This window comes from Accipiter gentilis, chromosome 19, assembly GCF_929443795.1.
Source record: "Accipiter gentilis chromosome 19, bAccGen1.1, whole genome shotgun sequence".
Lineage (NCBI taxonomy): Eukaryota > Metazoa > Chordata > Aves > Accipitriformes > Accipitridae > Astur > Astur gentilis.
In genome coordinates, this window is record NC_064898.1 from 22,003,959 (window position 1) to 22,017,539 (window position 13,581).

The 13,581-nt window shown below is 43.8% G+C and overlaps 1 long non-coding RNA gene across 1 annotated transcript; it reads right to left on the reverse strand.

Moving 5' to 3' along the window:
- Positions 1-2,459: 2,459 nt before the first annotated feature.
- LOC126048318 (uncharacterized) lies at positions 2,460-11,901 on the reverse strand. Its single transcript, XR_007508836.1, has 3 exons — positions 11,805-11,901; positions 8,123-8,248; positions 2,460-3,943 (listed from the first exon to the last, which is right to left on the reverse strand). It is a non-coding gene; the product is annotated as an uncharacterized LOC126048318 (long non-coding RNA).
- Between the last annotated feature and the right edge of the window lie 1,680 nt (positions 11,902-13,581).

The following is a 13,581-nucleotide window of genomic DNA, read 5'->3' on the forward strand; positions in this document are numbered from 1 at the left end:
ACCATGCCAATGTAAACCATAATAATTCCTGGGATTATATTAGAAAACAGAGATATGTGAATTATATTCTTTACTCAAAAGCTTTTGAGACTTCCCCTTCTGGAGGGTGTGTCACCAGCTTTTGGTAAGGAATTTATTACTTTACAAATTGCTATAAATCAAAACTATAGTGCATATGAAATGAACATGCACAAGGGAAAGACAGAGGATCGTGACCAGCAGCCTGGCGGCCGGTGCCTGTTCAGCTGCTGTGGGAATCTGTGTAGGAGCGTGAGTATCGTTAAGATATTACACCTTCTTTAACTGTGAAGTGCCATTCCCTGGGTAAAAGAAAACAAAAGCTAGATGATCACCATTGTTACAAATCTTAAGCCAAAACAAAGCAGTCATTCTTTTCTTTTCCAGTATTTAAACATCTCATTGTTGAGCCAAGAGTAAAATAATGCTGTTCTGCAGAAGCCTGTACATTATCCTGATGTGCAGCTGCTGAAGATTTAGTCAAGGTTGCTAACTGGGACCTTCTCCCTAAACCTCTGGCCTCCAGTTCAGGTCTTTTAACAAAGTGGCTTCATTCCAGTGGGTATCTTCAGGGACCTCGAAAATATGCTGACCTCCAGTTTTCTTTGTGGTGTGTAGTCCAAGATGTAGGCAGGGCTCCTCCAAAAACAATTTGAAAATGCAGTCCTAATATTACCTCTTCCATGTGTCTGTATTGTATTGAAACTTGACTTTATAAATAGAGTGGTCAGCTTTGAGGTGGTTTTAGCTCTAAGGATGAATTGTGAGAATGCTGTTGAACTGTGGCGTTTCGCTATGAGGTCAGAGAAACTTAGGGTTGTGACTCACAATCACAGGCAGATTAAAAACGGCTGTGGGGGCTGACACCTATAATATGAACACAGATTTCAATGTCCTCCATTGTGTTGACACTGGAAATTGTCCAGTCCCTTGATGAGCTGGTTCTGGGCACCAAAGTGGTAGGAAACTACTTCAGGGGGAAAAAACGTGAAAGCTTTCTGCTGATTTATTGCCTTGGAGTGGGTCATCGAGGGTCATATGAGCATGAGAGTGGCACTAGGAACAAGACGGGATCATATAGCCAGGGACTGACCGGGGCTGTGGCAATTGTCACCGAATTGTGATCAGAGTTGGACAACCACTGTGGGCCAGAGCCCCATGGCTGTGGATGGAGATCCTTTCCTGTGCCCAGCTGTGCTAGCTGCTGGTCCCCAGCCTCCTCCTCCCACCAAACGGTGCTATTGCCCAAGATCTGCCAGTAGAGCTGCCCTGTTCAGTCACAGGGAACCAGGACACTTACTGCTACGGGAATTAAGCAAATCCAGCTACTGGGGACTGAGAGACAGGTCTGCCAGCAGACAGGGGACAGGAACCTCCAGGGGAGGAAGATGGCCAGAGGTTTGATGGGCTGGGTACACAGGGTACCTGCAGCAAGTACTCCTGTGGTCATAGCTGTTTACAATATGCATGCTGGTTTCTACCCTTAAAGAGCCTGTGTGTTTTATCTTTAAAAAAAAACAACCCCAGAAACAGACTACTATGTGGCTTTATAACAAAATTTATTCTTACAGGGAAGAAATACCATGTCTCTTTATTTTAGTGGAGAGAGACATAGCGAGAAGAGATGGTAAGAGCTGGAGCCAGGCAAATTTCACTTGAGAAGTAAGGCACAATTGTTCAACTGTGAGAGTGATTAACCAGTGGAACAGACTACCAGAGGAAGCAGTAGATTTTCCATTTCTTCAAGTCTTCAGCTCAGGACTGGATGTCTTTGTGGAAAATACTTTTAATAAACATGAGATTTTGGGCTCAACTAACTAACTCAGTAAAATTCTGTTGTGCTTATGAAACAGGAGGTCAAGCTGGATGATATAATACCCCTTCTATTCTTAAAAGTCTGAGAAGTGTAAATGGAACAGCTATCAAGCTCCACTATGGAACAGGTTAGGGTATACGTTCATATGCTTTCCTTGTCAGTGGCAATATTTTGGCTGGAATATTGCAGCTCCTGATGACCTAGCGTCCAGGACAGCATCCTACTTCTGCTGAACCCTCCTCTGAGGTCAGCCTGCCTCTGTCTGAAGCCCCTTAGCTATGATTACCTCCAATTCAACATTCTTTGCATCTAATTCAGGTTGTGTTATATAAAAGCAGAACTACAAATTATGGGAGAAAGAAGTATGCTTTAGTACCAAGTGAAAGGTAAGTAGAAAGAAGCAAATTCAGTTAGATACAACAGATGCTATATGTGAATGAAGGCTGAATAACAAGCTTTTCATGCAGTCTTAGAGCTGCAATTTTCTCAGCAAGTCATCTCAAAAGCTCTCTGAGTCCTTAAAAATCTGTTTTTCTCCTGAAAATAATAAAGCAGCTCTTAAAAGAGCACTTTCCCTCAATAGGGTCCAAAGTCCATTAGCAAAGAAATCAGCATTATTATTTCCTTCAGTTTTACACATGGAAGTGAAAAAAGCAAGTTGTCCGTAGCTAGTCAGAAACTAGTGACAGTGATCTTGCAGTCTATATCTCAGATAGACATCTGACAAGATTAAAAGTATACAAATATCTTTATTTTATTACAAGAAACCCAATTTATTTTCTTAAAAGGGTTTTCTGTGGTTGTCTTTTGATAATAATCCTGAAGGAAGCGGGCTAAGGGATTCTCTTGCTCATAGCTGGATCTGGCCCTGATGACTTCCACCAAATATAGTTGAACAACAGACAATATATAGTTAAAAGTTGTAAACATTTCTGGTACCCTCTGGAGTGCCATTTCCGTCTATTTAACATCTCCTTTAGATGTAGTTAAGATGTTAAGAGTCGATCCATAGCCAGCAGCGTGGGTAATGTGCAGCCCAACGGCAAATGAGTGGTACCAGGTGGGAGAAGAGTTGATGCGAAGTGCCTGATGCTCAGCCTGAAATTCAGCATGCAGCTGTGCAGCTGCTTCGCATGCACAAAGCTAGATGCCTGCCTGCCATCTGACTATTTACATGAAACCATGATTAGGAACGGTTAGCATGTATGCACTCGGACTGTCTGTGCACTTGGCTACACAATTTAAAAGCAGGCCTTCAGTTTGAGGCTGAACTAAAAAAATAAGAAGGCTATTCCTATCATTGTTTAACAACACTGTTTTCATCTGTGAGAGTCACAGCAAACAGCCAAGTATAGGCCATAGTAAGCAGAAAGGATCTGAAGGTTCCACAGTTTTCGCAGTCAATTTTTTTCTACCAGCCAACTTTATAAACCACTTCCCAGCAATAAGCCAACATACTCACTACAGAAACAATAACTTTTAGTTTCTCAAGGATTAGCAGAAATATGTAGCTACCTTGAGCTCAAATCTTACCATGGCCCTAAAGGTAAAGGAAACAGGCCAATGAGACTTTCCCCTGATTTCTGCTGCTATGTAATCTGTTGACTACAGTATTGTCTACTAATCCCTGTTAATTCTGTGCTTCCTTTTTTGTCTGTCCTGCACCTGGAACATGCCTGTATAGAAGCAAACTCAAGAGGTCATTGACCTCATTGGCCTTATATAGGATCAGTTATACCTAAAATATTCCTGACTGACATTTCTCTAACCTTAAAGTCTCCATATACCATCCTGCACAGTAATCTATTCCTATTCATTATATATTCCTATAGTTTCTGATATGTAAATGGAATCCTCTTTACTGTAATTAAAGCCCATTGCTTTTTGTCCTATAGAAAATAAATTATTTCTTCTTTTCAATGGCCATTCATTTCTTTCATGTCCATTACCATATCTCTTCTCAGATTTCTGTTGTTTAGGGTAAGAAGGTCCAGTTTGTTCCATTTTTCCATTGCAGGTCATGGTTTCAACCCTCTCATCATTCCTGCTGGTTCTTCTCTGGACAGTCTCCAGCTGACTCATATTGTTCTTGAAGTGTAGTGCCTGGAACTGGATAAACAGATGAGACCTTAGCTGCAGTAGCTGACATTATTCAACTCTATCTGTTATAATCCCCTCAGCCTCCTTCCTGAAACCTGGTCCTTACTGGTGTGTTTTCTGTCCCATGCTTGTGCAGTTGAATGTTTCTGCCTAAGTGTAGTATCTCGAATTTATCTCCATTAAAAAGCTATTTTCAGACCCTTTTAGAAATATGCAAAGAGCTTTTGGAATTCTAATCCTATACCCCAGTGTATTTTCAGTCCCCTCCCACCTCTGTCATTTCCATGTGGAATGTGCCCATTTTCCATTCCAACAGCTAAATTATTAGTGACTAGATTGAAAAAGACTTAACGAGGGAGAGTCCCACTTGGTAATGCTGCTATACCAATAAAGGATGGCAGCAAGGAACAGTATAACGCAATTGCAACAGCGCTGTGCTAGTCTGGTAGTACCCAACACAGATACAGACCAAGTCTGTCATTTCCAAACCTTTTAAGGTCTTCAAGTGGAAAAGTGGCGCGAAGCCATGTTGGGCTATGGTTTAACCTGTTATTTTTAAAAGCAGCATCAGCTTATGTATTCTGTTCCCTACCTTCCCTTTGGCACTTGCTCGTACCCCTGCACAGCCTCTTCTGTCAGGCCAACACAACTACTTGTGTAGCCAAGTGGTAAGCCAGGTTGGAGGAAAACTAAAACAGCACAAAGAGAAGAAGTATAGCTCGTGGCTAGATGCATGCCCTGAACCAGGTCACTGTGGAGCTTGTGCAAACACAAGGAAGAGGACAAGAAAGTGTAGCTGGAAGTGTATGCTCGCAACGCACTTAAGAAAAACTCAGCCCTTGCTGTTGCTCAGAGAAATGGTCCCATGCACCTCTCTGCTCTTGTCTTCTCTCTGGCGCTGGGTGTAGTACTTAGAACTACTCTATTCTTTTTGGCTTGGTTAATTTTCAATCTGATTGGATCCCTGATCTGTCTGACTGCATACCTAAACAGTCGGTACTGTTGGCTCAAGACAGGTGTTGGGCATAGGAGAAAGGTCCCTAAAAAAGTAGCTTCATGCCTGGCTTTCATCTAGCTAAAATGACATTTTGGCCCAGAAAATATTCTCCTTTATTATGCCTTCCACTACCTCAGTGTGTTGCTGTGTGACTGATAGAAAGGACACAGCAGGTACCAGCAGTGTGTCCTGTGGCTGCTGCACCAGTGCCTTAGGTGCCTTAGCCTTCTGTATTGCTAAGGGCCTTCCATCTACAACTCCGTACCTGCTTTCCAGCCCCAGCTCCGTGTCCTCTCATCCCAGCTGCCTTGGCAATGTTTCCCAGAGCCTCGGGGGCAGTACCTTTCCCTTCTTTTTCTCATGCTGTTGTTCTCATGCTGTTATTCTTACGACCTTGCACCTGCAAATCCCTGATAGAGTTCTTGGCAGGTTCTCATGGGAAGCGATTGCCACCAGTGTGACAATCACCCCTTCTTCCCTCCTTTTCTTACCCTTTGGTTGTAGCTTTTAGTTTACATTACAGGGGGCATAAAGCTTAACAACCATCCAGCATGCAGCACCTGCAATGTAAGCGGTTACAACCAATAGCATTTGGGTGGATCCCAATAAACATCATACCATTACTATGGCAAAAGCGCTAGGGGGGGAGCTCTGGAGAGGAGTCCAGGAGAGGATGGTTTCTGGGACACCTCCCTCCCCCCCTTTTTTCTCAGCTGCTCACTGAGAAGAGTTCTCCCTTTCCCTTCTCATTCTCAATTTCTCTCTCTTTAGTTTATTTTGCTATTAGATTCAATGTATGCCCTCAGCTATGAACCCCACTAATAAATCTTTGTGCATGTGAACTTCTCCCTGCATGCTACATGCAACAGGGGAAAGGCACCGAAGGCAGGAATCCCCCTGACAGCCCCCTTGCTTTAGCAACAACAATCTTAGACTAGCTTTGCAGCATCAGTGCAGTTCCATGCAGTTTAAATTCATGGGTTTAAGTGATGGGTTTGCCATCACGTATAATGGAGGGGAGGGAACACATGGCTGGGCAGGAGGGAGAGTGACAGTGGAACGGCGGCTGCATTGGATTGGAATAGGGTGAAACCATACTCTAAGTGGGAAGAAAAGCCAGTAATACCCAAGACTTTCTTCTTTTTAGAGAGTTAACAAGTTTACAGAAACTGCTGTGACCAGAGGAATGGTTCAGGAACAGAAAGCTGCCAGTCATCACAGACACAGGTAGATCCTGGGGAGTGGGGTTCTTGGGAGAAGAAAGAGCAACAGCAAAGTCATGAGGTGGTAGGACACAGGAGCGGCTCCAGCAGCTGCTGGTGTGGACCGTTACCCCCTTAGTGCTGCTGGCAAATCTGTGCCTGCACCCTGTTATGAGGTTTCACAGTTATTTTGGAGTTTTTTCCAGTACAACTACTGAAAAATTAAACTGAAATATGAGCTGAGAGAATAACCCATTTATTTAAATATAGCTTAACCTTAGGTGTCAGACCCTTTTTCCCAGAAAACAATTCCTGCACCATGCAGCTAAAGAAAGCCTGAATTAGAAAGAATAAGTAGGTCTCTAAGGCATTTCTAAATCATCAGATTTTGTTGCAGCTAATCATTGCACTGATATTTTAGCACTGTGAGTAGCTTCTGAAGATAGTGCCAACACAGTCATCCTGGCTGTGTGTGTTTCAGTGGAAAATATTTTGGGCTAAGCATTGTGTGTGGCTATTTCCATAGAAAAATATTTAAGGGAAAGTGTATTGTCATGGTAAATTACATAGAAAAACTAGGGTGGGGCATGGGAAAAAAGGCAAAAGTTACATACAAACAGAAAAAACAGAAGCCACATTTTGCAAAATTCTATTCAATTATCCATATATTTTTTGCATTAGCTGCTCCTTTGATGAGTGATGCTCACACAGAACAGACAATACGGTGCAAGGCCTGACTCTGTATGGACTTCCCCACAGACTGGCTGTGTAACAGGGTTGTTTATTTAAGAGGATTCCCTGGTGTTAAGGAGGGAGCCAGGCCAAGGGTAGCCTGCCCAAGAGGTGCCAAGAGGGCATGGGGCTTCCCTGGGTGGTCCTGACCTGTTGCATCTGTCCCAAGTTGAATGCAAATCATGGTGGGGATCGTCCTTGTAGTGTTTTTTGGGAATTTGTGGAGAAAATTCTAGGGAGGCAGCTGCACATACTTCTGTTCACTATACAGACAGGGCAAGTGAAATACAGTTTATCTGAACATTAGTTTCTTATACTGGTCTTTCAGATTCTTTGATGCTGTGGAGATAGATTTAGTACTTAACCATTCATACTTCTAGGAACAAGTGCTAGGATGGTCAAAAGGATGGACATCAACCCTGAGCATTTAGGACATTTTTAATTGCTGCTGATACAGGCATATCTGTCACACCAGCAGCTGAGTTCCTGTTGATAATGGAGGTTGCATTGTTTTTGGACTTTGTCACAGAGCCAGCGTGGGGCTGCAGATCCCCACATTTCTTCCATAAACTGGGGTCTAAAGTCCCTTTGGAAATATGCTTCAAAAACTGTAAGCGTGCCTTGCTGGTTCATTGAGAGCTCCTTCACACACAGAACAAGCTATTCTGGAAGAAAGGTCACTTTAAACTAGAGTAAAGGCCCTGTTCACATGAGCTGTGGGTCCATGAGGATTTCTTTGGTGACGATTCTGGCTTAAGTAATTCTGGCTTTTTTCCTCTGACCTCCCTCTCTTCCCACCAATTGTCCATGTGCCACTCCCTGCACTGCGCCAGCAGAACTGTTTGTGTAGCTACATCATGAACAAACAAGGGAACTGATCTAATACAGCTAGGCAAAATGGAGAAATATTTGTTTTCTTCTACCAAATCGTTTGACCTGTGTGATTCATTACACAGCTATATAAATCACTCCCTGGCAGAGAACAGGAGGGCAGGTGGAAGCAGAAGAAATTAGATGGATGGGGTGGGATGGGACTGCCTGAGCAGCGCTGTTGCTGACCGTGAAACCACAGACTGAGTTTAGGTTTTACCGATGCTAACTGCACATTGTTGCCCCTCTCTCATCACAGCAGCAGAGTTGTTGGAGAGGCACAGACTGTCCTACACCCTGGGTCGAACCCTTTCACCCTTGAAGACAAAACCACAAACTAAACTGGCACACAGGGAGATTTCAGGAGATTGCTGAGCTGTAACTCACCACTACCATCAGGATGAGATCTTGTTTCTCAGCCATCTTTCACTCCCGGCTGCAACTTCCAGCCTTCCCTTGCACCAGTTCTGGTGGTCGTCAGAGAGTTTGCAGAAGTCTGGTCTTGTTCATTAGCTAAACAGAAAAGATCAAGTTAGTTTGTGCTTGATCAGTTTTCTTCTGGGTTAGTAAAGATGAACTGGCTTATTGACAGCCTTTTGAAAAGCAGAATCCATGGAAGAGAAGTGGTGGAAAACCAGAACTGGGAACATGGAGAAGGTTTGGATATCCTTCCTTCATTAGTGTTGTTAGATCAACTCAGCTGTCTAACCTTCTGATTCATATACACCTTCCATTTTTATGCAGGTTGTTAGCTCTAGCTGATGGATAAAATATGTGATTTTTATCCATATCATCCTGAGCTTCTGCGGCAAGATTTAAATGTGTGAGCTGTTCCTTGCTTTCAGAGCATGAGTCAGCTAAAGGTTTGACCCATTAATCTTTCAAAAGTGAGAGGGGAAAAAAGACTGCAGCCTTTTCTGGCTGTTGCATTCCCATTATGCAGAAGGGATGCTATGGGTTTCTGTGTTAATGCTTTTTCATTGGTTTCTAAATTTGCTGTTTTCATAAGACAAAAACTACGACATTAGCTGTCAGACTTACAAACTCAACTGGTGTTCTGAAAATCCGGCTGTGTTTTCAGATTCTTAATAGAAATACTAGTAAAACGGCCTCTGTAATTGGAGATTAACTGACAGGGCTCTTGACAATACATGAAGCAGAACAGAATCCACCTCAGTTGCCATGGCTATGTCTTCCCATTGAGCTAACAGAATTTAAAAAATTACTTTTGCCAGTTAACTCAGCAATTCTGACCTGTACACACATAGAAAACAGTTAATATCAATAAGAAGGAACACTTTTTATATAGCAGATGCCAGCCTCAGGTAACTTAGGTGCAGGGCTCTCTCTGTACACAGGTAAAATAACCGTGACCTAAGGCAGCACGATATCAGGGGCAGCCCAAAGGCCAGGGCCCCACTGTAAATGCTGGACCTCTAAAAACTCAGACTCATAGCTTCTCCACTGAGTAATGGGAGAGGTTTGAGGGCAACAGATACTGCCTGAGGAGAATACCCCTCCAGCCTTTTTCATGCTCCCGGTGGCAGTGGGAACAACAAGCTTAGTTTTCCAGGGTTCTGCTCCTTGATCTGTCTGCTCACTAGCTCTCTATTTCAAGTATCCTCCTTTCCCAGCACAGCCCCTTCACATTTAGGATGGCAAAATTCAGTGTTACCTAGACAGTTGAGAAACCCTGGGCTAATTCTTTAAACCACCTCTATTTCTTACATTCTTTCTTAAGTATCCTCTACTGCCTACTCTTGGAGGAAAAAAAAAAAAGAAAAAGTACTGGGCTGCCTGGACCAGCTGATTGCCAAAATCAGCACCAGAAGAATGCAGGAGGGTGGAGGTCCTTCTGTTTTATATAGACTACCTGAAGCATGTCAAGGAAGAAAGATGCCAGGGGAGATGTCCTGCTGGACCTGCTGCAAACAAGAAAGAACTGGTTGAAGATGTGAAGGTGCAGTCTTGGCTGCAGCAAATACAAGACTGTAGAGTTGAAAATCTTGAGAGAAATGACCAAGGCAAGCAGTAGAATCACAATCCTGGACTTCAAGAAAGCAGATTTCGGTTTACTAGGGAATCATCTTGGCAGGATCCAATGGGAGACTGCCCTAGAGGGCATGGGGCCCAGGAGCAGCTGGTTGATCATCACGGAGAACCTCCTCTAAGAAAAAGAGCAGTCCATTCTGATGTACAGAAAATCAGGCAACCATGGCAGGAGGCCAGCATGGATGTACAAGGGACTCCCAGCTGAGCTCCAACACAAAAAGGAAGTGTACAAAAAGTGGAAGCACAGATGGGCTGCCCGGAGGAATAGAGAGACATTGCTTGAGCATGCAGGGCTGGTGTGAGGAAAGCCAAAGCTCAGCTGGAGTTGAAACCAGACAGGGAGGTGAAGGTTAACAGGAAAGGCTTTGGTAGGCACACTGGCAGCAAAAGGAAGGCTGAGGAAAATATGGTTCCACTGCTCCATGGAGCAGGGGACACAGTGACAAAGGACGTGGAAAATGCTGAGGTACTCATTGCTATTTTTGCCATGTTTTTTTCACTGATATCGTCTGCCCTTAGGCTTCCCAGTTCCCCAAGCTTAGCAGCAGTCTGTGGGAGTGAAGCGGTACCCTGCACAGCAGCTAGGGAGCACTGAAGCTAACTGGACATACACAAGTCCACAAGACCGGATGGGATGCAACAAAGGCTGCGGGAGGAGCTCGCCAATGTCATTGCGAGGCTGCTCTCTATCATCTTTGAAAAGTTACGGAGATCTGGGGAGGTTCCTGATGACTGGAGATGAATAAAGGTCACACCTGTCTTCAGGGAGGGCAAGAAGAAAGATCCAGGGAACGACAGGCCAGTCTGCCTAACCTTAGTCCCTGGGAAGGTGACAGAGCAAATCCTCCTGGAAGCCACATCCAAGCACATGAAGAAGGTAATTGTGAACAGCCAGCATGTATTTACCAGGTCAAATCGATTGCTTTCTACAATGACATCACTGGCTGCGTGGGAGCTGTCGATGCTGTAAACGTTTTACAAAGCTTTTGACATGTTTTCCCATAGTACCTTTACAGTCAAACTGGTGAAATACAGCTGAGTAAGTGGACTACAAGGCAGGTGGAAAGTTGGCTTAGCCATTGGCTCAAAGAGCCAGTGGTACAAAGTCCAACTGGCTGCAGGTTACTACTGGCATCCCTCAGGGATTGCTACTGGGGCCAGTACTGTTTCATGTCCTTTACTGATAACCTGGATGATGCGGTGGGGCGCAATCACAGCAAATTTGCAGACAATACTAAACTGGGGGTTAATGATTGATAATCTGGAGATCGGGGCTTCTATGCAGAGTGTCCTAGACAGGTTGGAGGAGTGGGTTCACAGGAACTTCATGCAGTTCAACAAAGGCAAATGCAAAGTCCTGCACTGGGGGAGAAATAGCTTTATGCAACAGTAAAGGTTAGGAGTCAACAAAGGAGCCTAGTGGAAAAAGACTCGGAGGTCCTGGTGTACAGCGAGTGAAACACAAGTCAGGAGAGTGCCCTTGTGGCAAAGAAGGTTGACCACACACAAGGCTGCTCCTAGCAAGAGTGTAGCCAGTAAGTTAAGGGAAGTGGATCTTCACCTCTATTTGGCACTTGTGAGACCATACCTTACAAGTGACCAGTTTTGAGCTCCCCAGTACAAGAAATAGATTGATATGCTGGATTAAGCCCAGCAGAGAGCCACCAGGCTGGTCAGGGGACTGGAGCTCATGATGGATGAAGAAAACCTGAACGAACCGGGTCTGTTCAGCCTTAAGAGAAAGCTAAGAAGGGGGCTGATTGCTGTCTACAGCTGCCTAATGAGAGGATGTAGAGAAAACAGGTGCATGGGGAAAGGATGAGAGTGGAGGATGAGGGGCGAGGGACACAAATTGAAGCATGGGAATTTCTGACTCATTACAAAGGAAAAAAAGGTTACCGTGAGGGTAGTCAAACACTGAAAACAGGGGACCACAGTGGCTGCAAAATCTCTTGTATTGAGGTGTTCAAAACTGGACTCAACGAGGCCTTGAGGAACCAGCTTTAACTGGCCCTACCTTGAGCAGGGGTTAGAGATGATGACTTCACAAGTTCCTTCCAATCTACATGATCCCATGATTCTGTGAAGAAGTGTGCCTTGAAGAGGATGAATGAAAGGAGTGAGAGTGATTTACTTGCAACCCACATATATAAAAAGTATTTCAATGTCGCTGAATGATCCAGAAATATTCTGGGATGTAATAAAAAAACCCCCGAAACCAACTCATCTCTTAAGACCCTATGTCTTCAAGGCATTTGAGAAATTATTTTTTTTTTCCCTGACATTTACTATTGCAATCTTATGAGAACTCACATTTGGCAAAATCCTCCCATATATATCTAATCTAGCCCTCCCAAGTACCCACCATGTGCTTTTAAAATACCACTAAATCATTGTTACTTGAAGCTGACTACGGATTTTTAAAAAATATTTTATTGTTCTCCCATTTTCCTCTACGCACTAAGTCAAGGGCCCTACTACTTCCTAGTTAATGTATGTATGGTATTTATATAGCAGTATCATACTAATTAAACAAATAATGAACTATAACTTATGTATTTTTTCATAATAGCCCCCTGGGATGTAAGAAATGCTTCTTCCATAATGCAGTTGAGAAACTGAGGTACAGAAAAGCATGGAGGTTTTCCAAAGAGAATCTCAGCAGAGCACAAATTGAAGCAAATTCTCTGAACTTTCAAGCTTGTGTTTCACCACATGACTAATTCTTCAAATGAAGCTTGATGAAGTGTACTGTGGCTTTTGGAAACTCGGCTCCCCTGGTGTACCAGCCTTTCATGTCTTCTGAGAAAGCAAAAAAAGGCAAGTGGTTTAGACTAAGAACTGTCTAGAGAGACCAGCAGGATTGTCACCTGGAGAAGGCAGTCCTCGAGCATCCAGAAGACAGGTGAAGGCATAGACCAGTCTGGGCTGAGTAAGTTGGTGGCGGTGACTGAACGGGTTGATTCTGGGTGTGGGTGGGGAACTTTCCTGCATGCAGGCCAAGAAGCACAGGCTAGCTGAGACTTTCACTTTCCCTATGTTTTGGATGAGCCAGTGAAACGCGGTGGAGTTGAATGTGTAGCTGGCCATCTGGAGGATGTCAGCTGACAGCTGTGAAATGAAGGGGAGCTGTCTTCTCTCCAGTAGCTCAAGGGCACCCACCGGGATTAGTTAAAAACCCTCACCTCTGAGAACTTTGTGCCTGCCCTTCTTTCAACAGACTGCAGCACAGTCATGATTTAGTCTTAATTAAGATGCCAGTCTAAAAACATCCTGTCATATTTTAAAAACAAGCCTGTTCTTTCTTTCTGTATTTTCCCACAAACACTTTTATCACAACCTTGATCTTAAAGCACAGTCCCGAGCAGAGCTTTTATTAATTGTAAGCAACAACCTTTTGCTATATATTATGCAATGCTTCACTGGAGCCTGCAGTTCTGCAGATGAAAAGAGAGACAGTTTATTGCTAAAAACACTAGAGTACATGCACCATTTTAAGCATATCTCTTCCTCTTCATCTCTGGAGGTTATGTGAGATTAAGTTTTACATACAGGGCACGGCTCACCTCTGTCACTGCTCTCAAAGCAATGGCTTTTTGAGAGTGGAATGTCTCCCTCAGGGAGGAAAGACTTGTTTCAGCCCCTACAAGAAAAGCAGATAAGAAGCTGTGCCTGCGGGCATATTACTTTTCCCCTTTGGTAGAAGTTTTTTTACTGTGCATAGCTATTATGACTCTGGGACCTGTGGTTTCTGAAATAAATAAATACAAATCTGGCAACCGCAGTTACTTCAT